General features: G+C 45.6%; 2 long non-coding RNA genes across 3 annotated transcripts in view; one reads left to right on the top strand and one right to left on the bottom strand.

The window, feature by feature from the left end:
- The window catches only part of LOC138664314 (uncharacterized), a 65,046-nt gene that overhangs the window by 27,082 nt on the left and 16,466 nt on the right, over positions 1-21,498 (bottom strand). The window lies entirely within an intron of this gene.
- Positions 1,827-20,602, top strand: LOC138664313 (uncharacterized). 2 transcript variants are annotated; one of them, XR_011318324.1, is made up of 5 exons: positions 1,827-1,858; positions 2,557-2,614; positions 16,587-16,623; positions 19,876-20,062; positions 20,146-20,602. It is a non-coding gene; the product is annotated as an uncharacterized lncRNA (long non-coding RNA). The 2 variants fall into 2 exon arrangements; XR_011318323.1 differs by lacking the exon at positions 1,827-1,858 and having other exon boundaries at positions 2,409-2,614.

Below are 21,498 nucleotides of genomic sequence, written 5' to 3'. Positions count from 1 at the left end.
CCATACTTTTCCATACAACTGCTTTCTTTTAAAAACCCAAAAGCCCCATCCATGTTAGTGCCAATAGAATATGCAAATATAATATGAAAAGAACAAGAAATAACAAACATCAATAAATATACATAAGGTCATTGCGGTAATTCATGCCTGGGGGATATCTAGTGTTCGCTTTTAAAATTCATAAAGCTTCTTTGTTTAGGAGTGGCTTTCTCCACTTATCACCTATTTTGGACTTAGTGATCCTTTGATTACGAAAAAGAGGTAGGTTTCAGCAATGTGTTTGGATTTTAGATTTTCTAATGGTACATCCTATATATAGCACGTTCCATAAATCGCAACTAATACTATAAACTAAATATTTGGTGCCAGAAGAAGCTTTTTGGACAGACGGTAACGTTGCCAGTACACATTGAATGCTTGTTTGGCAAACAGCTACACCAAGATCCCCTATATAAACGCATGCCCAGCTCATATACTGGTCTAAAAGTGCTTAAAGGGAATTAGTCACCAGGTTTTTGCTTCCTCATCTAAGAACAGCAAACAGCTTAATGTAGGGAAAGAGACCCCGATTCCAGCTATGTATCACTTAGTTTACTGGGTGCAGCAGTTGTGCTACCATTAGAGTTTTTAGATATAGCATGTAGCAGAGCTCAGAAATCTAACCCTGTCCACACCATTACTTTCTGTGTATATTGACGGTAAGCTGCTAATCAGAGGTGGATGAGGAGCTGGACCAGGAGGCACGAAGGCAGCTAGTCCGGCAGTGATAAAACACTCATTGTATTGCAACAACAGCACACAATCTAATAAGTGACCCATTGCTGAAATCAGTGTCTCAGCCCCTACCTCATGCTGCCCTCAGAATATATAGTAAAAATCTGCTGACAGATTCTCTTTAATGGAAATATTTAAGGAACTTCCGTGGCTGTCATACAGGTGAGTATCCACATTTCTAAGAAATAGTGTATGAAAAAAAATAGTTGTTTTTTTTTTTAAACTTATTTGATATATAGGTAATGGTGCTGCCTTTTTCTTAATAGTATTATTTTGGAGGATAATGCCCTGATTCCACCGCCCAGTAGATATCAAATATCTGTTCCTAGTAAGACATCAGTATCCAGTTCTTAGTCACCTGTGATCTCAGGATTTATAATGGAAAGACTTTGATCCTATGTTATGAGTAAAGCATATAACACTTCTCCTTATCTATAGATTGCCACATTTCTGTCTTTGTAAGAGATGCCTGGTGTCGGTGGCAGAAATGGAAAGTTCATCATTTTTAAACAGGACAGCCTGACTATATGCCCCCACAACAATGACATGTAAGATAAGAGTAAGCAAAAGAAAAGTGCTGCTGTGAAAGCAAAGTAAATACACAAAAGCTGACGTAAATGATCCTGATAAACTAGCAACGTCGCCTTGTCACGTGCAGCCTTGTCCTCACTGACAAGCCAAGCATGCTCACATCCCGAAATACTCAGTGATGTTGGTGGATCCTACTTCTTCCGCTATGTACCTTTCACTCCATGACTTCCAACAATATCAGAGTTCTCCTGAAATACTCTGTGATGTTGGTGGATCCTACTTCTTCCGCTATGTACCTTTCAATCCATGACTTCCAACAAGATTATTATTATTATACATTTTATAGTGCCATTTATTCCATGGCGCTTTACATGTGAATACGGGGCAAATATAGACAAGTACATTAAACATGAGCAAATAAGGCACACGGGTACATAAGGAGGGAGGACAGTCTGCAAGGGATGGGTGATGAAATACTAGTAGAGGGTAGGGCAGGTTGTGCGGCGGTTCAGTAACTTCAGGATCACTGCAGGTTGTAGACTTGTCAGAAGAGGTGAGTCTTCAGGTTCTTTTTGAAGGTTTCTATGGTAGACGAGAGTCTGATGTGTTGGGGTAGAGAGTTCCAGAGTATGGGGGAAGCACGGGAGAAGTCTTGGATGCGGTTGTGGGAAGAAGAGATAAGAGGGGAGTAGAGAAGGTGATCTTGAGAGGATCAGAGGTTGCGTGTAGGCAGGTATCGGGAGACCATGTCACAGATGTATGGAGGAGACAGGTTGTGGATGGCTTTGTATGTCATTGTGAGGGTTTTGAACAGGAGTCTCTGGGCGATAGGAAGCCAGTGAAGGGCTTGACATAGGGGAGAGGCTGGGGAATAGCGGGGAGTAGGTAGATTAGTTGGGCAGCAGAGTGTAGGATGGATTGGAGTGGTGCCAGAGTGCTAGAGAGGAGTCCAGAGAGTAGGAGGTTGCAGTAGTCGAGGCGGGAGATGATAAGGGCATGCACTAGCGTTTTAGCGGTGTCGCAGTCAAGGAAAGCACGGATCCGGGAAATATTTTTGAGTTTGAGACGGCAGGAGGAGGCAAGGGCTTGGATATGTGGCTTGAAAGAGAGGGCAGAGTCGAGGATCACCCCGAGGCACCGGGTGTGTGGGACTGGGAAAAGTGAGCAGCCATTGACATTGATGGATAGGTCTGGTGGAGGGGTAGAGTGAGATGGGGGAAAGATGATGAATTCTGTTTTGTCCATGTTCAGTTGTAGAAAGCGAGCAGAAAAGAAGGCTGAAATAGCAGACCGACAGTGCGGGATTTTGGTAAGTAAGGAGGTGAGGTCAGGTCCGGATAGGTAAATCTGCGTGTCGTCAGCGTAGAGATGGTACTGCATACCGTGGGATTCTATGAGCTGTCCCAGGCCGAAAGTGTAGATGGAGAAGAGTAGGGATCCTAGAACAGAGCCTTGAGGAACACCGACTGACAAGGGGTGAAGTGAGGAGGTGGTGTGGGGGAGGGAGACACTGAATGTTCGGTCTGTCAGATATGACGAGATCCAGGAAAGGGCCAAGTCTGTGATGCCAAGAGATGAGAGGATTTGTAGCAAAAGGGAGTGGTCCACAGTGTCAAAGGCAGAAGACAGGTCCAGGAGAAGGAGGACAGAGTAGTGTCGCTTGCTCCTGGCAGTTAGTAGGTCATTGGTGACTTTAGTTAGGGCAGTTTCAGTTGAGTGATGGGAACGGAAGCCTGATTGTAACCGATCAAAGAGGGAGCAGGAGGAGAGGTGGGAGGACAGTTCAAGATGGACGTGTTGCTCCAGCAATTTGGAGGCATAAGGGAGAAGAGATATCGGGTGATAGCGAGACACAGAGGATCAGATCAGATCAGAGATCTTCTGAAATACTCAGTGATGTTGGGGGATCCTAGGCCTTCCACTATGTACCTTTCATTCCATGACTTCCAACAAGATCAGAGATCTCCTGAAATACTCAGTGATATTGGGGGATCCTACTCCTTCCACTATGTACCTTTCACACCGTGACTTCCACCAAAATCAGAGATCTCCTGAAATACTCTATGATGTTGGTGGATCCTACTTCTTCCGCTATGTACCTTTCACACCATGACGTCCAACAATATCAGAGATCTCCTGAAATACTCTGTGATGTTGGTGGATCCTACTTCTTCCGCTATTTACCTTTCACTTCATGACTTCCAACAAGATCAGAGATCTTCTGAAATACTCAGTGATGTTGGGGGATCCTAGGTCTTCCACTATGTACCTTTCACTCTGTGACTTCCAACAAGATCAGAGATCTTCTGAAAAACTCAGTAATGTTGGGGGATCCTAGGCCTTCCACTGTGTACCTTTTATTCTGTGACTTCCAAAAAGATCAGAGATCTCCTGAAATAATCAGTGGTGTTGAGGAACCCTACTCCCTCCACTATGCACGTTTCACTCTGTGACTTCCAACAATATCAGAGATTTCCTGAAATACTCAGTGATGTTTAGGAACCCGACTCCCTCCACTACAGTATGTACATTTCACTCCATGACTTCCAACAAGATCAGAGATATCCTGAAATACTCTGTGACGTTAGAGGATCGTACTCCTTCCACTAGGTACCTTTCATTCCGTGACTTCCACCAAGATCAGATATCTGAATTACTCTGTGACTGCCTGACATGTTTTAAAGAAGTGTTTTGCACTCATGGTGCCCATTGATAAACACCAGTCCTGAAATAACTAAGTTCTTCTTTCTCCCAGCCCTGAGACAGGCTTGGTCACAATGTGATTCAGAGGTCATCAGATCACTGTTATTATAGTGTAATGTCCTCCAGCCTGTACCAGAAATTCTGCTCCTCACCTGTGCACAGAACCTCATCATACACAGGACACAATGCATAAGCAGCAAAGAAATAATTCTAATTTGGAAGACGAGTACTGTACCAAACAAGGGACGATCCCTGGTCCATACGGTTCCAGTTAGTGGACCTGGGCACCCACCGATCCCCCGTGTCTCCACAGTCATTATGCTCATTTATTCTCAGCTATGGTGACACTAACTCAAATGTTAAGAAAGTTTCCAAAGAAATTTCTTAACCCCTTCAATCTCTAACAGTGGCATTTAACAGTACTTCCTCCCATTGGCGCACCCGTGACATAATCGCGGGTCGCCGATAGGCTTGTCATGACAGCAGTGGGTCAGCTGATAACCCCCATGCTCGTCATTACGGAACTCTATGTCTGTGGAATGGCTTCATAGGAAACTGGTTTCTGTTATATACAACGATGATGTGGCATCACTGCATATAGCGAAAGTGATTGGATAACAAGCTAACAAGAACAATAAAAAGTAGGGAAAAAAAGTTTTAAAAATATGAAAAAAAAAGTAAAACTTCAAATCAACCACCTTACCACCCAATGAAAATTAACATATAATTTAAAAAAATAATACACGTATGTTGTCTTGCCACCTTTAGAAAACTCAGAGCTATCAAAATATAAACACAATTAACCAGATCAGTAAACACTGTAAAAGGAAAATATTCAAGAACGCCAAAATTACATTTTTTTGGGTCTCCCCAAATCCACAAAAAATTCTGTAACAAGCGATCAAAAAGTCAAATAAGTCTAATAAGAATGTCATCTCATCTCACAAAAATTAACGTATCAAACAGCTCCATCCAAAGAAAAATAAAAATGTTACGGGTCTCGGAAAATGTCAACAACTTCAAAAATTTTTTTTAAAACGTTATATTTTTTTTCCACTACTAAAATAATTTAAAAAACTGGACATTTTGGGTATCTCCATAATCATATTGCTGAGGAGAGTTATATTGAACATTTTTAACCACAAAATGTACACAGTAAAAACAATTCCCAAAAAACTATGTCAGAATTGTGTTTTTTCACAATTTCACAGCACTTGGCTCAAAAGTAAAACTCGTCCTGCAAAAGACAAGCCCTCATATGTCTATGTGGACAGAATAATAAAAATATTTAAGGCTCTGGGAAGAAGGGGTGCAAAAAACAAAAGCGAAAAAATCGTATTGCACTCTGGCTAATGTTGTCCAATGATTTCTTGCTCATCTGTGATTTTTTTTGTCAGATTGATTTTCTCAGCTCAGATTGGGCTGGCAAAAAATATCTGCGCCCAGCTGTCCGCTTTCCCTTTGCTGGTTCTTAGGTTCTTAAAATTTCTGGGACCCCACACCATTTTTTCTAAAATGTATGGATTTATTAAACACATGTACAGTAAGCTACACATGTACTATACTAATTATATATGTAGCATCAAAAACTCATCATCTGTACACAGTCTGATGGGGCCCTAAAGTATCATTTTTTCTTTTTGGGGAGGTTACCAGAATAGTCAGTCAACTGCAGGCCAAAAATAAGACAATGTATCAAACACTGGGACTCTAAACCAGTGCTCCCCCTAGTCATTCCTGTGGCTCAGTGATCATATTTCACATAGTGATTCCATCAGCAGAATAGTGAGTGTAAAGGTACCTTCACACATAACGATATTGTTAACGATATCGTTGCTATTTGTGACGTAGCAACGATATTGTTAATGAAATCGTTATGTGTGACAGCGACCAACGATCAGGCCCCTGCTGGGAGATCGTTGGTCGCTGAATAAAGTCCAGAACTTTATTTCGTCGCTGGACTCCCTGCTGACATCGCTGGATCGGCGTGTGACACCGATCCAGCGATGTCTTCACTGGTAACCAGGGTAAACATCGGGTAACTAAGCGCAGGGCCGCGCTTAGTAACCCGATGTTTACCCTGGTTACCATGCTAAAAGTAAAAAAAAACAAACACTACATACTTACCTACCGCTGTCTGTCCTCCAGCGCTGTGCTCTGCACTCCTCCTGCACTGGCTGTGAGCCGGAAAGCAGAGCGGTGACGTCACCGCTCTGCTTTCCGGCTCACAGACAGTACAGGAGGAGAGCAGAGAAGCAGAGCGCAGCGCTGGAGGACAGACAGCGGTAGGTAAGTATGTAGTGTTTGTTTTTTTTTTTACTTTTAGCATGGTAACCAGGGTAAACATCGGGTTACTAAGCGCGGCCCTGCGCTTAGTTACCCGATGTTTACCCTGGTTACCGGCATCGTTGGTCGCTGGAGAGCGGTCTGTGTGACAGCTCTCCAGCGACCAAACAGCGACGCTGCAGCGATCCGGATCGTTGTCGGTATCGCTGCAGCGTCGCTTAATGTGAAGGGGCCTTAAGTGTAACTCAGGATCAGTACAGGATAAGTAATGTAATGTATGTACACAGTGACTGCACCAGCAGAATAGTGAGTGCAGCTCTGGAGTATAATACAGGACTGTAACTCAGGATCAGTACAGGATAAGTAATGTAATGTCTGTACACAGTGACTCCACCAGCAGAATAGTGAGTGCAGCTCTGGGGTATAATACAGGATGTAACTCAGGATCAGTGCAGGATAAGTAATGTAATGTATGTACACAGTGACTGCACCAGCAGAATAGTGAATGCAGCTCTGGAGTATAATACAGGATGTAACTCAGGATCAGTACAGGATAAGTAATGTAATGTACAGTATGTACACAGTGACTGCACCAGCAGAATAGTGAGTACAGCTCTGGAGTATAATACAGGATGTAACTCAGGTTCAGTACAGGATAAGTAATGTAATGAATGTACACAGTGACTGCACCAGCAGAATAGTGAGTACAGCTCTGGAGTACAATACAGGATGTAACTCAGGATCAGTACAGGAGAAGTAATGTAATGAATGTACACAGTGACTGCACCAGCAGAATAGTGAGCGCAGCTCTGGAGTATAATACAGGATGTAACTCAGGGTCAGAAAGGCCGTACTGGGCCTCCGGCCCTTGGGGGAGGCCGCCATGACAGGGTGACGTGGGACAATAGGGAGCTCGTAGGAAGTTGGGGGGTATAGGGTTAACAGAAGCTAAGAGGAGGGACGGAGTTTTTTTGAATTTGAAAAAGGAAGGAGGGGTCGGAGACAGGGCAGGGGGGGGGCCTATATAAAAAGGTGGTGGCCACGTGGAGGGGGCAACCATTTGGGTACTCACCAGCCACAGAAGAGAAGCTCCTTGTACCCAAGCGATGGATGTCGAGGCCTTGCTTCAGCAGCTCCGGGTGGAAGCAGCCGCCCAAGGGACGGATTGGCTGCAGGCTTCGGTGAACAGCCTGCTTCAGGGGTCGGTAGCCGGAGCCTCCATCGCCCCTCCAACAGGACCCCGGCCGCGGAGGTCTCGGCCTCCGGCGCGCTTTAGTCCTGAGGCTACCCCCCGGGTTCGGCGCCGCATACGGAGCCCCTCCAGGGACCCTCCAGCCAGGGCCGGTGGACGCGGTCCCCCTGCTCCCCGCCCGCAGGCTGGGAGGAATCCATCCAACAGGCGGGACCTACAACAGGGTCGGGTTCCCCCCCCCCCCGCGGCACAGAGGCGACGGGATCCAGGACCAGGAGCGGCGGGCGTCAGCGGCTCTGCAGGCCCCGCTCGGCGTGGAGGAGCACGTGGAGGAGCGCGAGGAGCCAGGGGGCGGGCCCCTGTGCGGCGACGTCCCAGCGGCCGGCAGCCGGCCGGCCTGTCTTCAAGCACGCCGGATGGAGCGGCGTACAGAGGATCGTCGGCTCTGGGAGCGATGGGGGCGGCTCCGGTGAGCAGCGGGCAGCATTCGGCTGCCTTGGTCAGCAGCGCTGCAGCAGCGCCACTCTCCCAGGGCTTCATCCAAGATGGCGCCGCTGCAGGAAGTGCGGCACCACGTGGGAGAGGTCTCCGGCAAGATGGCGCCGGATCAGGGAGCCCGGCGCCTGCGCACCAGCACCAGGGACTACAGCAAGATGGCGGCGCCCTGTGGAGACCTCCCCAAGATGGCGGCGACCTGCAGATCACGGCGGCAGCTCCGAGGGGCCCTGCAATTCTTGCCGGTTCGCCTGCTTCTGGCGGTGGGCAGCCGGTGAGGCAGGTTGACTCGGGAGCTGCGGAGCCACCAGCAGACGGAGCCAGCATGGGACCAGCACGCCTTCATCAGGACCCAGGACCTTCGGCTGCTGGGTTCACAGCGCCCAGGCAGCCAGGTGAGAGCCAGCAATTTACTAATTTTAACCCCTCCGTAGCTCCCAGTGAGAGTAGGGAACGGGAGTTATTTATGGGGGGGGGGCTAGCGGGGGGATGGGCCTTATATTACATGGCCTTAGAGATTTAGCCAGAATATGGTACGGGGGCCCTCAAGGGGGGGGGTCACCTGCAGCGGCGTGGTTAGGAATCGCGGAAGGGCCAGTGGGGACTGGGGGGTTAACAAGCCCTGAGGTAGTGTCGCAGTGTGGGGGCCAGGGTACAGCGGTCGCAGCTACATCAGGGGGGGGCGGCAGTGAAGCAGTAAGGGGGACGGGGTCAGCAGACGCGGGAGGCCAAAACGAAGGGGCTAGCAAAGATAAGGAAAATGAAGACACGGTGCGTCTGGATGATTCCGCTAGGAGCGAAGTATACGTTTGTTTTGAGGGACCGCTGGGGTCACATTTGCGGGAGGAGGTGAAGGAAAAGATATGGAAGGGGGATTACGTAGATATTTTTTCATTACTGCCGTTGGAAAGATTTAATCTGGATAGGTTAAGAAGAGACGATTCCAAGAAAGATGATGAGGAAAGGAGGCGGTACCGCCTAATCCCTCGTTCTTTTTCAAACTGGTTGCAGGCGTTTGCTATATTGGCAAGCGTGATAGGCGAAAAGGCACCCGAAAATTGTTCGGGACTTTTTTGCTATATGGACGCGATTGGAGAGGCTTACAGGGTATATGGCGGTTTGGGATGGTTAAGGTACGACGAGCAGTTCAGGCAGCGCAAAGCGGTACGACCAGGTATACGTTGGGATCATAAGGATATAGCACTGTGGATGAGAGTTATGGCACCGGTTAGAGCGAATCAGGGAACCCAGCCATTTCAGGGGGGCGCCGGGGTTCAGGGCAGTCAGGACACTCGGTCGCAATGCAGAAGGGACTGTGTTTCTCCTTTAATGAGGGGACATGTAGATTTGGGAGCAAGTGCAAGTACAAGCACGAATGCTCAAGTTGTGGGGGCACACACGGGGCGGCTAGATGTTTCAGAGGGGGAAAAACAAGAGGGGGAGACGGTGCTGAAAAAAGGGGAGACACCGGTGCGGCTGGACGCGATGGAAGCGTATCTAAATAGATACCCAGATGTAGCAGCAGCGTCACTTTTGAGGGAAGGTTTTGGTTACGGTTTTAAAATTCCGTTTATTGAGCAGGATGTTTGTTTGTCAAGAAAGAATCTAAAGTCGGCACTGCAGTTTCCTAGCGTTGTTTCTGAAAAATTGAAAAAAGAGGTTGATCTGGGTAGGATGGCCGGACCTTTTCCAACGGCTCCAATCAGTAATTTGAGGGTGTCACCGCTAGGAGTGGTTCCGAAGAAGGAGCCTAACAAATTTAGGCTTATTCACCATTTATCCTTCCCAAAAGGTCTGTCAGTAAACGACGGTATTGATCCTCAACTGTGTGCAGTTTCTTACATGTCTTTCGATGCAGCGATTAATCTGGTACGGTTGTGTGGTAGGGGTGCTGTGATGGCAAAAACGGATATCGAGGTGGCGTTTCGTCTGTTACCAGTGCATCCGGAGAGCATGCACCTGTTGGGCTGTTTTTGGGACGGAGGTTTTTTCATTGATCGTTGTCTTCCCATGGGCTGTTCGCTATCATGCGCCTATTTTGAAACGTTTAGTACATTCTTGGAATGGGTTGTTAAGGATGTATCTGGTTTGAATTCGTGTTTACATTATCTTGACGATTTCTTGTTTGTAGGCCCGCCACAGTCCGCGGCTTGCTCGATTCTACTGCACACAATGGAGGGGGTAGCAAAAGGTTTCGGAGTTCCATTAGCGGCTGATAAAACGGTTGGGCCGGTGACGACACTAAGTTTTCTAGGCATTGAAATTGATACCGTTGCAATGGAATGTAGATTGCCTGATGACAAATTAGTCGCTTTTCGGGAAGAAGTGAGAAAAGCGTGTACCCGGCGCAAGATAACGCTGCACGATTTGTAATCTTTATTGGGCAAGCTGAACTTTGCTTGCAGAATTATGCCAATGGGCCGCGCATTTTGTCGCCGTTTGTCTTTGGCGACGGTGGGGGTAAAGTCTCCCCTGCATTTCATCAGATTGACTAAGGAGTTGAAACAGGATTTGAAGGTGTGGGCTCTTTTCTTAGAGGAATACAATGGCAAATCCATTTGGATTCAAACAGTGGAAAACGCAGTAGATCTAGGTTTTAGCATTAACGTGATTGAAAAGCGTGGTTTCAATTTGTGGTATCGCGGTCAGGTGTTGGTGGCGGAGTGGCCACTCGATTGGCGCGAACGAGGTTTATTACAAAACCGGGTCCTATTACAGTTATTTCCTCGAGTAGTGGCGTTGTCAGTGTGGGGCGAGTCAGTGATGAATAAAAAGATCTGTTTTTCTTGCGAAAATGTGACTGTCGTGGAAGCCATCAATTCGCTGTCTGCAGCGTCTCAAGAAGTAGTTAGGGTACTGGAGCACTTGGTTTTCGTGGGGCTAAAGCTCAACTTGTGGATTGTAGCGGATTGCAAGGCAATTGAGCCTACTAATGCTGATGATGTTCTTTTCCATTCACAGTGGCATCAGTCTCAAGGGCCGAGGCCTTACTTGGATTCATTGTGCCGGGAATGTCCAGCGGAGCTGTGGAACCTGCCTTTAGGGCCGTGAAGGAGCTATTTGCTAGATCACTGTCAGAAAGGTCTTGGCTGCATTACGAGCAGGCCTGGAGTACATGGGAAAGTTGGAAGGTGTCTTACGGGTCTGTTATGGACGACGAGAGCAAGCTGCTGTTGCTAGTAGGGCATGTGTGGGAATCCGGTTGGTCGGTGTCCAAAGTGAGTAAGTTTCTAGCTGGTTTAGCATTTGGTTTCAGGGCTAGAGGTTTAAACGATGAGACGAAATCATTTATGGTAATGCAAGTGGTAAAAGGTTTGAAAAAAGGGCAGAAGTCGTTCGATGGTAGACGACCGGTCTCCTTTGAGGTGCTGTTGACAATCGGAAGGCAATTACGAGCGGTTTGTTTTTCGGATTGGGAAGTAATTTTATTCCAAGCGGCTTTTGCGTTGGCGTTTTTTGGGGCATTTCGCTTGGGGGAGTTGGTTAGCCCTTCAAGATTTAAGGGAGGGGGTTTACGGAGAGAAGACGTGGATGTTACGTCTGACAAGGTAGTGGTGTTTATTAGGTCGTCAAAAACGGATGTAACTGGCAAAGGGTGCAAATTAGTGTTATTTCAAGTTCCAAATTGTCCATTGTGCCCGGTAATCTGCGTGGATAGGTTGATGAGAAGAGGGGGTGTATTATCCGATCCACTGTTGGTTCATGCAGATGGTTCGTTCTTGTCGCGCTACCAATTTGTTTCAGTTTTTCGGAAGTGTTTGGAGACAGGGGGGATTTCGCCAGCGAAGTATAGCGGCCATTCATTCCGGATAGGGGCTGCAACGGAAGCAGCCAGGAGAGGGTTGGGGGATGAAGTGGTTAAAAGAATTGGGCGGTGGGAATCGGAAAGGTTTATGTTCGCCCGGATCTGGTTTAATTTTACATGGTCACGTATTCGGTGGTGGGCGGTATTCGGTGGGTTTTCTCGAAATGATCGGTGTCAATGTTTATTCTCTTACAGAACACGATAGAAGGCTGGTGTGGATAATGGGACACTCGTTCGTGTTCTGGGCGGCGGAGAGGGCAGCGGTTCGCCCGGATGGCCGCCAATTGGGGTTTTCGCGGGACGTCGCAACGCTGAGATGGATCGGGAAAAGGGGGATGACATGGAGTCAATTTTTACCGGACTTCCATCGTTTCGTGCGTTGGGACCAGGTCCCACAAATTTTAGTTATTCACCTGGGGGGTAATGACCTCGGGAAAAGGCCATGCAGGGAACTTATAAAAGATATTAAGTTCGACGTATTGAGGTTATGGGCGATGTTTCCAAAGGTCTTGGTAGTGTGGTCGGACATCGTACCGCGGAAGGTTTGGCGGGGTGCTAGGTCACCAGAAGGGGTGAACAGGGCAAGGATTAAGGTAAACAAAGCTGTTTCGAGGTTCATGGCAAGGAACGGAGCGGTGGTGGTGCGTCATATAAATTTGGAGTCCGGTACGGGAGGTTATTGGAGGTTGGATGGGGTGCACTTGAATGCAGTTGGTACCGACATGTGGTGTCTGGCGATCCAGGAGGGCATCGAAACAGCTTTGAAGGTGTGGAGGGACATAAATGGCTAAGGGGTTAGTACATTTATGTTTGTGGCTGGGGTGGTGGTCCTCGAAGTTGGTGGAAGTGGAAAATGGCGGATTACCGGGGGGGGGGGGATCTCAATAGGTCCTGGACTCCCCGGGGTAATTTGAAATGGTAAAAGGGGTATGGATAATCCCGTGGAGGGGATTATTGGGGGACCCACAAACTGGTGTGCGGTTTTGGCCTGGCGGGTGGAGTTTGCCTCCGAGCTGGTGCTTAGCGGCTGGGGGTAAGGCGGTTATAAGGCCAAAATAGGTGGGACGGTTGGCTGAAAAACGTTAATACTGGTTTCGGGCTTCGAGGACCATCCACTTCCGGGGTTTACTGTTATTATATTGTTGTATGTTAAATTTTAATAAACGGCTGCTGTGGCCAATTAATCCAATTTAATTGTCGTGTGTTTAATAGGGGGTAATCCTCTGTCGCAGGAAAGGGGGAGGTGGCCGTTACTCCGGGGTGTCATAAGGTAAGGTAAGGCTACGTTCACATTAGCGTCGCGTCGCTGTTGCGTCGGCGACGCAGCGGCGACGCGCCCCTATGTTTAACATAGGGGACGCGTGCGTCTTTTTGCACGCGTTTTCCGACACGTGCGTCGTTTTAGACGCTAGCGTCGGACGCAAGAAAACGCTACAAGTTGCATTTTTCTTGCGTCCGATTTCGTCAAAAAACGACGCACGCGTCGCAAAACGCGCGCGTTTTTCCGTGCGTCGCGCGTTGCGTCGCCGACGCAGGGCGGCGCAACGCTAGTGTGAACGTAGCCTAAATGGTTTTATACGAGAGCTCACAGGAGTCACGGATACCCGTTGTCAAGAAAGGCCGTACTGGGCCTCCGGCCCTTGGGGGAGGCCGCCATGACAGGGTGACGTGGGACAATAGGGAGCTCGTAGGAAGTTGGGGGGTATAGGGTTAACAGAAGCTAAGAGGAGGGACGGAGTTTTTTTGAATTTGAAAAAGGAAGGAGGGGTCGGAGACAGGGCAGGGGGGGGGGCCTATATAAAAGGTGGTGGCCACGTGGAGGGGGCAACCATTTGGGTACTCACCAGCCACAGAAGAGAAGCTCCCACCCACCCTCCCTTTTGTAGGTAAGGTTCAAGGGTAGAAGCAACTGTTGTTAGTATGAGGTTAGAGCTAGGATGCTTAACATTATGAAGGTACTTATGTAAATTTAAGTATGGATGATCTTATGTCACGGCAGCATGGCTGGGGTGGTGGTCCTCGAAGTTGGTGGAAGTGGAAAATGGCGGATTGCCGAGGGGGGGATCTCAATAGGTCCTGGACTCCCCGGGGTAATTTGAAATGGTAAAAGGGGTATGGATAATCCCGTGGAGGGGATTATTGGGGGACCCACAAACTGGTGTGCGGTTTTGGCCTGGCGGGTGGAGTTTGCCTCCGAGCTGGTGCTTAGCGGCTGGGGGTAAGGCGGTTATAAGGCCAAAATAGGTGGGACGGTTGGCTGAAAAACGTTAATACTGGTTTCGGGCTTCGAGGACCATCCACTTCCGGGGTTTACTGTTATTATATTGTTGTATGTTAAATTTTAATAAACGGCTGCTGTGGCCAATTAATCCAATTTAATTGTCGTGTGTTTAATAGGGGGTAATCCTCTGTCGCAGGAAAGGGGGAGGTGGCCGTTACTCCGGGGTGTCATAAGGTAAGGTAAATGGTTTTATACGAGAGCTCACAGGAGTCACGGATACCCGTTGTCAAGTACAGGAGAAGTAATGTAATGTATGTACACAGTGACTTCACCAGCAGAATAGTAAGTGCAGCTCTGGAGTATAATACAGGATGTAACTCAGGATCAGTACAGGGTAAGTAATGTAATGTATGTACACAGTGACTGCACCAGCAGAATAGTAAGTGCAGCTCTGGAGTATAATACAGGATGTAACTCAGGATCAGTACAGGGTAAGTAATGTAATGTATGTACACAGTGACTGCACCAGCAGAATAGTGAGTACAGCTCTGGAGTATAATATAGGATGTAACTCAGGATCAGTACAGGATAAGTAATGTAATGTATGTACACAGTGACTCCACCAGCAGAATAGTGAGTGCAGCTCTGGAGTATAATACAGGATAAAACTCAGGATCAGTACAGGATAAGTAATGTTATGTATGTACACAGTGACTGCACCAGAAGAATAGTGAGTGCAGCTCTGGGGTATAATACAGGATGTAACTCAGGATCAGTACAGGATAAGTAATGTAATGTATGTACACAGTGACTCCACCAGCAGAATAGGGAGTGCAGCTCTAACATATACTACAAAAAGAAACTAAGGCTCCGTATAAAGGTATGTGTCCACATTCAGGATTGCATCAGGATTTGATCAGGATTTGACGCAGGTAAAATCTGATGCGTTTTTTTTCATGCGGATTTGTGTGTTTTTGTAAGCTCCATAAAGATATACCAAAAAAAAGGGTGATGTCATTTCTAGTCCAACCTCTTCATTTACACACTCCATTGAAGAATAATGTTTACACACACAGACAGATAGATGATATATAACAGATAGATAGATAGATAGATGATAGATAGATGGATAGATAATGGATAGATAATAGATCTATTGTATCTATCGTATCTATCTATCGTATCTATTATCTATCTATAAGTATATCTATCGATCTGATGATCGCTGCTATGTAGCAGAGCCGATCGAGTTGTGCCAGCTTCTAGCCTCCCATGGAGGCTATTGAAGCATGGCAAAAGTTACAAAAAAAGTTACAAAAAAATGTGAAAAAAATAGGAAAAAAATATAAAAGTTTAAATCACCCCCCTTTCGCCCCATTCAAAATAAAAAAAACTCAAACCTACACATATTTGGTATCGCCGCATTCAGAATCGCCCGATCTATCAATAAAAAAAAGGATTAACCTGATCACTAAACGGCGTAGCAAGAAAAAAAATTTGAAACGCCAGAATTACATTTTTTTGGTCACCGCCACATTGCATTAAAATGCAATAACGGGCGATCAAAAGAACGTATCTGCACCAAAATGGTATCACTAAAAATGCCAGCTCGGCACGCAAAAAATTTGCCCTCAACCGACCCAAGATCATGAAAAATGGAGACGCTACGGGTATCAGAAAATGGCGCAATTTCTTTCTTTTTTTAAAAAAAAATTTGGAATTTTTTCACCACTTAGATAAAAGAGAACCTAGACATGTTTGGTGTCTATGAACTCATAATGACCTGGAGAATCATAATGGCAGGTCCGTTTTTAGCTTTTAGTGAACCTAGTAAAAAAGCCAAACAAAAAACAAGTGTGGGATTGCACTTTTTTTGCAATTTCACCGCACTTTGAATTTTTTCCCCGTTTTCTAGTACACAGCATGCTAAAACCAATGATGTCGTTCAAAAGTGCAACTTCTCCCGCAAACAATAAGCCCTTACATGGCCATAATGACGGACAAATAAAAAAGTTATGGCTCTGGGAAGTAAGGGAGCAAAAAACGAACACGGAAAAACGGAAAATCCCAAGGTCATGAAGGGGTTAATATTCTTAATTTAACCATATTTACCATACTCGATCGCCTGCAAAAAAAATAAAATAAACCATATACTACCTGTCCGCTGTAGTCCAATTAATAACGAGTGTCCCACGACGATCTCCCCTATAGAACAGTGACATCGGGTGATGTCACCGCTCTATAGACCTCCAGTGACACACTGACAGGAGACAATGGCTCCTGCAGTGCATCACTGAGGTTACCTGAGTTCAGGGTCTCACTTTATGGCATTGCTGCGTGGGAACTTTCTCACACAGCAGTGCCGGAAGTGAGACTAAGGACTATTTTCTCACAGGGGCGTAGGAATACATTGTGGAAGGATACTTTCCATCATTATATTCCTGGAGCCCCTGAGAGCGGTCGCACCAGCTGATGCTGCTGTTCTCCACTGGAGATCGTCATGGGACACTCATTTTAATTGGATTTCTGTGGATCAGGGAGTACAGGATTTGCTTATTATTTTATTATTTTTTTTACAGGTGACACTGGCTTCGGGGATCAAAATGACAAGTGATGGTGAGTATGTACTCTATGTTATATGTACTGTATGTCTATATGTATGTACTGTATGTATGTGTTGTATGGTGTATGTTGCATGTTGCATGGTGCATGTCGTATGTTGCATGTTGTCACATGTTGTCGCATGTTGTCACATGTCGCATGTTGTCACATGTTGCATGTCACATTTTGTCGCATGTTGTCGCATGATGCATGTTGTTGCATGTTGCCACATGTCGCATGTTGCCGCATGTCACCGCATGTTGCATGTTGTCGAATGTTGTTGCATGTTGTCGCACTTTGCATGTTGTCGCATGTTGTTGCATGTTGTCGCATGACGCATGTTGTTGCATGTTGCATGTTGTCGCATGTTGTCGCGTGTTGCATGCTGCCGCGTGTTGCATGTCGCATGTTATCGCGTGTTGCAATGTGTTGCATGTTGTCGCATGTTGTCGCATGATGTCGCATGATGTCGCATGTTGTCGCATGTTGCATGATGTCGCATGTCAACGCATGTTGCATGCTGTTGCATGTTGCATGTTGCATGTCGCATGACGTCGCAAGGTGCATGTTGCACGTCATCGCATGTAGCATGTCGTCGCATGTTGTCGCATGGTGTATGTTATATGGTCTATGTTGTGTGTTCTATGTGCACACAGTGTAGACGAGTCCAGCTCTGCTCCATCTGGATGCCTGACATCTAGATGTAGCAGAGCCTGTAGATGACCGCCTGAGATAACTCTCCAGCGATCACCTACACTGCAGCGTTCTCACTATCAGCTGATCAGCTGTTTGTGAGAACCAGAGTAGTGACCGGAGATAAGTCCCGGTCACGTGCACGCCAGTTATCGCAATAACATAAGTTATCGCGAGAACTGCAGTGGACGAGTGACTTCCGGCGGCGGGACAGGTGAGCCGGCAGACATGCGTAGTAAGCTGCGTGTACGCAGTTTCTACGCATGTGACTAATAATTAGATGAGGTTTTACCGCATTTAATGATAGTCTATGGTAAATATACGGCCCGGCGACGGAGCGTCGCCGCATTGTAAACAGACATGCTGCGTTTTGAAAAGACGCGCCGCATGTCCGTTTACGTCGGTATGCCGCCTGCGTGTTTTACCGCATAATGGAGACGGGATTTCATAAAATCCGTCCACTATGCTGTAACATCTGGACGCTGCGTGTTTGACGCTGCGGCTCTAGGCAGCGTCAAACACGCAGCGTTTTCTGAATGTGGAAACATACCCTAAGATGAGTAATGTAATGTATTAAAACAATAAATTTTGCTTATGTGAATTTATTCTAGGTATAAACTATTATATAATGATCATAGTTGGAAAATAAAACATATTTACCTAACTTTGGTCTCTGTTCTAACTACTGATTTGCTAAAGCACAGCTATTTTAAGCTTAGTGTCTTTATTGGACAGTATGTATTTGTGTATCTATTACGTTCTTTACTTGTTTATATGTACTAAGTATATTAATAATTGTGTGCCTGTGCGTGTATCTACATACACATTTGTTTCCGCATGTGTGTATATATAGGACTGTGTGTGGTTGTGGGATTTCGTTGGCTGAATGCAGACTTTGCCATTCTTTTAACCATTAACTTCCTGTGTAGAGATTCATGCATTACAAACACTCAACTTCCTGACATCTGAGGCTCTTTGAAATCCTAACATTTGTATGTTTAATTGTATCTTTTTCACTGTTTAGGTTTAGCTCTGACAAGCGTATTTTACTGTAAAATTTGTACAGCACACTGACCAATGTAATTTTAAGGCCATGTTCACAAACTCAGTATGTGGTCAGTATTTTACATCAGTATTTTTAAGCCAAAATCAGGAGTGGAACAATCAGAGGGAAAGTATAATAGAAACATATGCACCACTTCTGCATTTATCACCCACTACTGGTTTTGGCTTAGGCCGGCGTCACACTAGCGAGTTTTACGGACGTATGAGCGCAGAAAATACGTTCAGAAAATACGCATTACACACGGCCCAATGATTCTCTATGGGGCAGCTCCTATCTGCCGTATATTACGCATCCGTATTATACGGTATGTTACGGGTGTAGAAAATCGCAGCATGCTGCATTTGTCAGCGTATTGCGCAAAAAATACGCCAATCAAAGTCTATGGGGGCGAGAAAATTACGGATCACACACGGACCAACAGTGTGACTTGTGAGAAATATGCAGCGGTGTTAGAGAGAAAAGCCGGCAATTCAGTGCGGTGTACAGTAAAATCACACTGACAGAAGAGAATAGAATAGAATAGAATAGGTAGAATAAATGTGTGCACATAGTATAGGTATATATATATATATATATATATATATATATATATATATATATATATATATATATATATATATATATATAATCAGTGAGACACCTATATATACATATTTATATTTCATACAGCGCTAGATAGCAGATAAGCCGGTAATTCAATTACCGGCTTTTCCTATCTCCTTCTCAAACCCGACAGGATATGAGACATGGTTTACATACAGTAAACCATCTCATACCCCTTCTTTTATTACATATTCCTCTTTAGTAATGTAAGAAGTGTCTTTGTGTCAAATTTGGGGTCTCTAGCTATTAAATTAAAGGGTTAAATCCCGGAAATAATTGGCGTGGGCTCCCGCGCAATTTTCTCCGCCAGAGTAGTAAAGCCAGTGACTGAGGGCAGATATTAATAGCCTGGAGAGGGTCCATGGTTATTGGCCCCCCTGGCTAAAAACATCTGCCCCCAGCCACTCCAGAAAAGGCACATCTGGCCTTTTCTGCGCACCCATGGACTTGAACAGGTAAGTCTCATCCGAAAAATTTGAAAAGCCTAGTGCATACTACGATTTTTTTCACGTGGACATTCGGTCCATTGGGACAGCTCTGTTGAGCATCATTGGTCCCAGTGATGCCTCGATGCAAATAAAAATTGCAGCATGAACAATTCTAGTCCGTATTTTGGATGAGGCTTGTCCTTTTAAGTCTCTGGGTGAACAAAAAAAAAAAAAAACTGGATCCCTTACATATCATCCGTATAGCATTCAATTTTTATGGTCACATTGCCATTATTGACCTAGGAAACCATACTTGCCATGCGGTGATTAAGAGCGGGTCAACCGCTCGAAACGTGTAGGTTCTGTACTTCATTTTTTTACTCTACATTCAATAAAGAAGATGTTATGCTTTATCAATGGGGTTGGACCAAACATACATTTTATGGATTCTCATATTTGATAATGTATCTTTTAAAGTTTTGATAGGTACATACGGATATCAAAAACAAAACACACGGATGACACACGGACGTGAAATAGGGACACACGGATAACACAAGGATGGAGGACAGAAGACATTACGGATGAAAACTCGGACAATTGTTCCAGACTCTCGTAAGATCCTGGCCTTATTTTTAGTCCACGTTCCCATGATGAGCTTTTGGTGAGTTTTTGATGTTGTAGATTTTCTGCATGCTTGCGTTTTTCATTGCGTTTTTGAGTGCAGTTTTTTACATTTCTTTTTAGGGTTCACTCACACTGGCGAGTAGTATCTTACGATTGTCTCATGCGGGAATCGGATCACCGGTGCGGAAAAGATGGAAAACGTATGAAATGGCATATATCGATGTTTTGCACGTACCCATAGACTTGTGTAGGTGATCGCCGTCCAATATACGATGCACCGATTTTTTTCTCATACTGACTCACCATGAGAAAATAAATGCTAGTCGGCACTGCCCCATAGTATAACAGTGGTATCCGAGTGCTATCCGATGAAACATCACATAGCACTCATCCGAGTTATACGCTGGCTACTCGCCAGTCTGAGCGAGCCCTTAAACCGGTTTTCACCCTACTTTCTTTATTTCTTTTTGTTATGTCATGTTTTAAAGGGACTCTGTCACCTGAATTTGGAGGGAACAATTTTCAGCCGTAGGGGCGGGGTTTTCGGGTGTTTGATTCACCCTTTCCTTACCCGCTGGCTGCAATATTGGATTGAAGTTCATTCTCTGTCCTCCATAGTACACACCTGCGCAAGGCAAGATTGCCTTGTGCAGGCATGTACTACTACTACATGTACATGTACAAATTCAGGTGACAGAGTCCCTTTAAACAAAGCTGCTTTGGTTTTGATACTTACTGGTTATTCGCATTGACAAAACTTTACTGATAAAGTCATGGGTGGATTATATGCTTATTTTACTTACGGATTTTCCGCATCTAATTCAAGACTCTGGGAAAAATCTGCACATAAAACAAACTGTACCCACAAGAGAAATTGACATTTCGCAGATTTGAAACTCGCACCGCAGGTCAGTTTTTGCTGGGCAAAAGAGCACAGTGGGCAGGAGATTTTTATAAATCCCATCCACTTTGCTGAAACTGTAAGACGTTGTGTTTATGTCAGAGACCTGAAAATGGCTGTCCACCAACGTTCACCATCAAGCCTGACAGAACTGGAGAGGATCTGCAAGGAAGAATGGCAGAGGATCCCCAAATCCAGGTGTGAAAAACTTGTTGCATCATTCCCAAGAAGACTCATGGCTGTACTAGTTCAAAAGAGGGCTTCTACTCAATACTGAGCAAAGGGTCTGAATACTTATGATCATGCGATATTTCATGGAAATGACAGAAAAAAGACTCGCACATCCAAACTAGTGTGAATAGGTGCATACCAGGAGCAGCTACCTCCATACATAAATATACAAAAAAGGTTGCACTCTATCGTGCAAAAGCATGTCTAATATGAAATATATGAAATATGAATAGCAAAATGGCTTTTGAACATTAGGAAAATATTTAAGAGACGCTTTGCACAGAATTTGATATAATCAAATAGTGTGAGCCCATCAACCAATCGTCAAGGTGGTCTCATAA

This window comes from Ranitomeya imitator, chromosome 2 (genome assembly GCF_032444005.1).
Source record: "Ranitomeya imitator isolate aRanImi1 chromosome 2, aRanImi1.pri, whole genome shotgun sequence".
Taxonomy (NCBI): Eukaryota; Metazoa; Chordata; class Amphibia; order Anura; family Dendrobatidae; genus Ranitomeya; species Ranitomeya imitator.
Note: the sequence above shows the minus strand (reverse complement) of the source record. Positions and strands in the feature narration are given on the sequence as shown.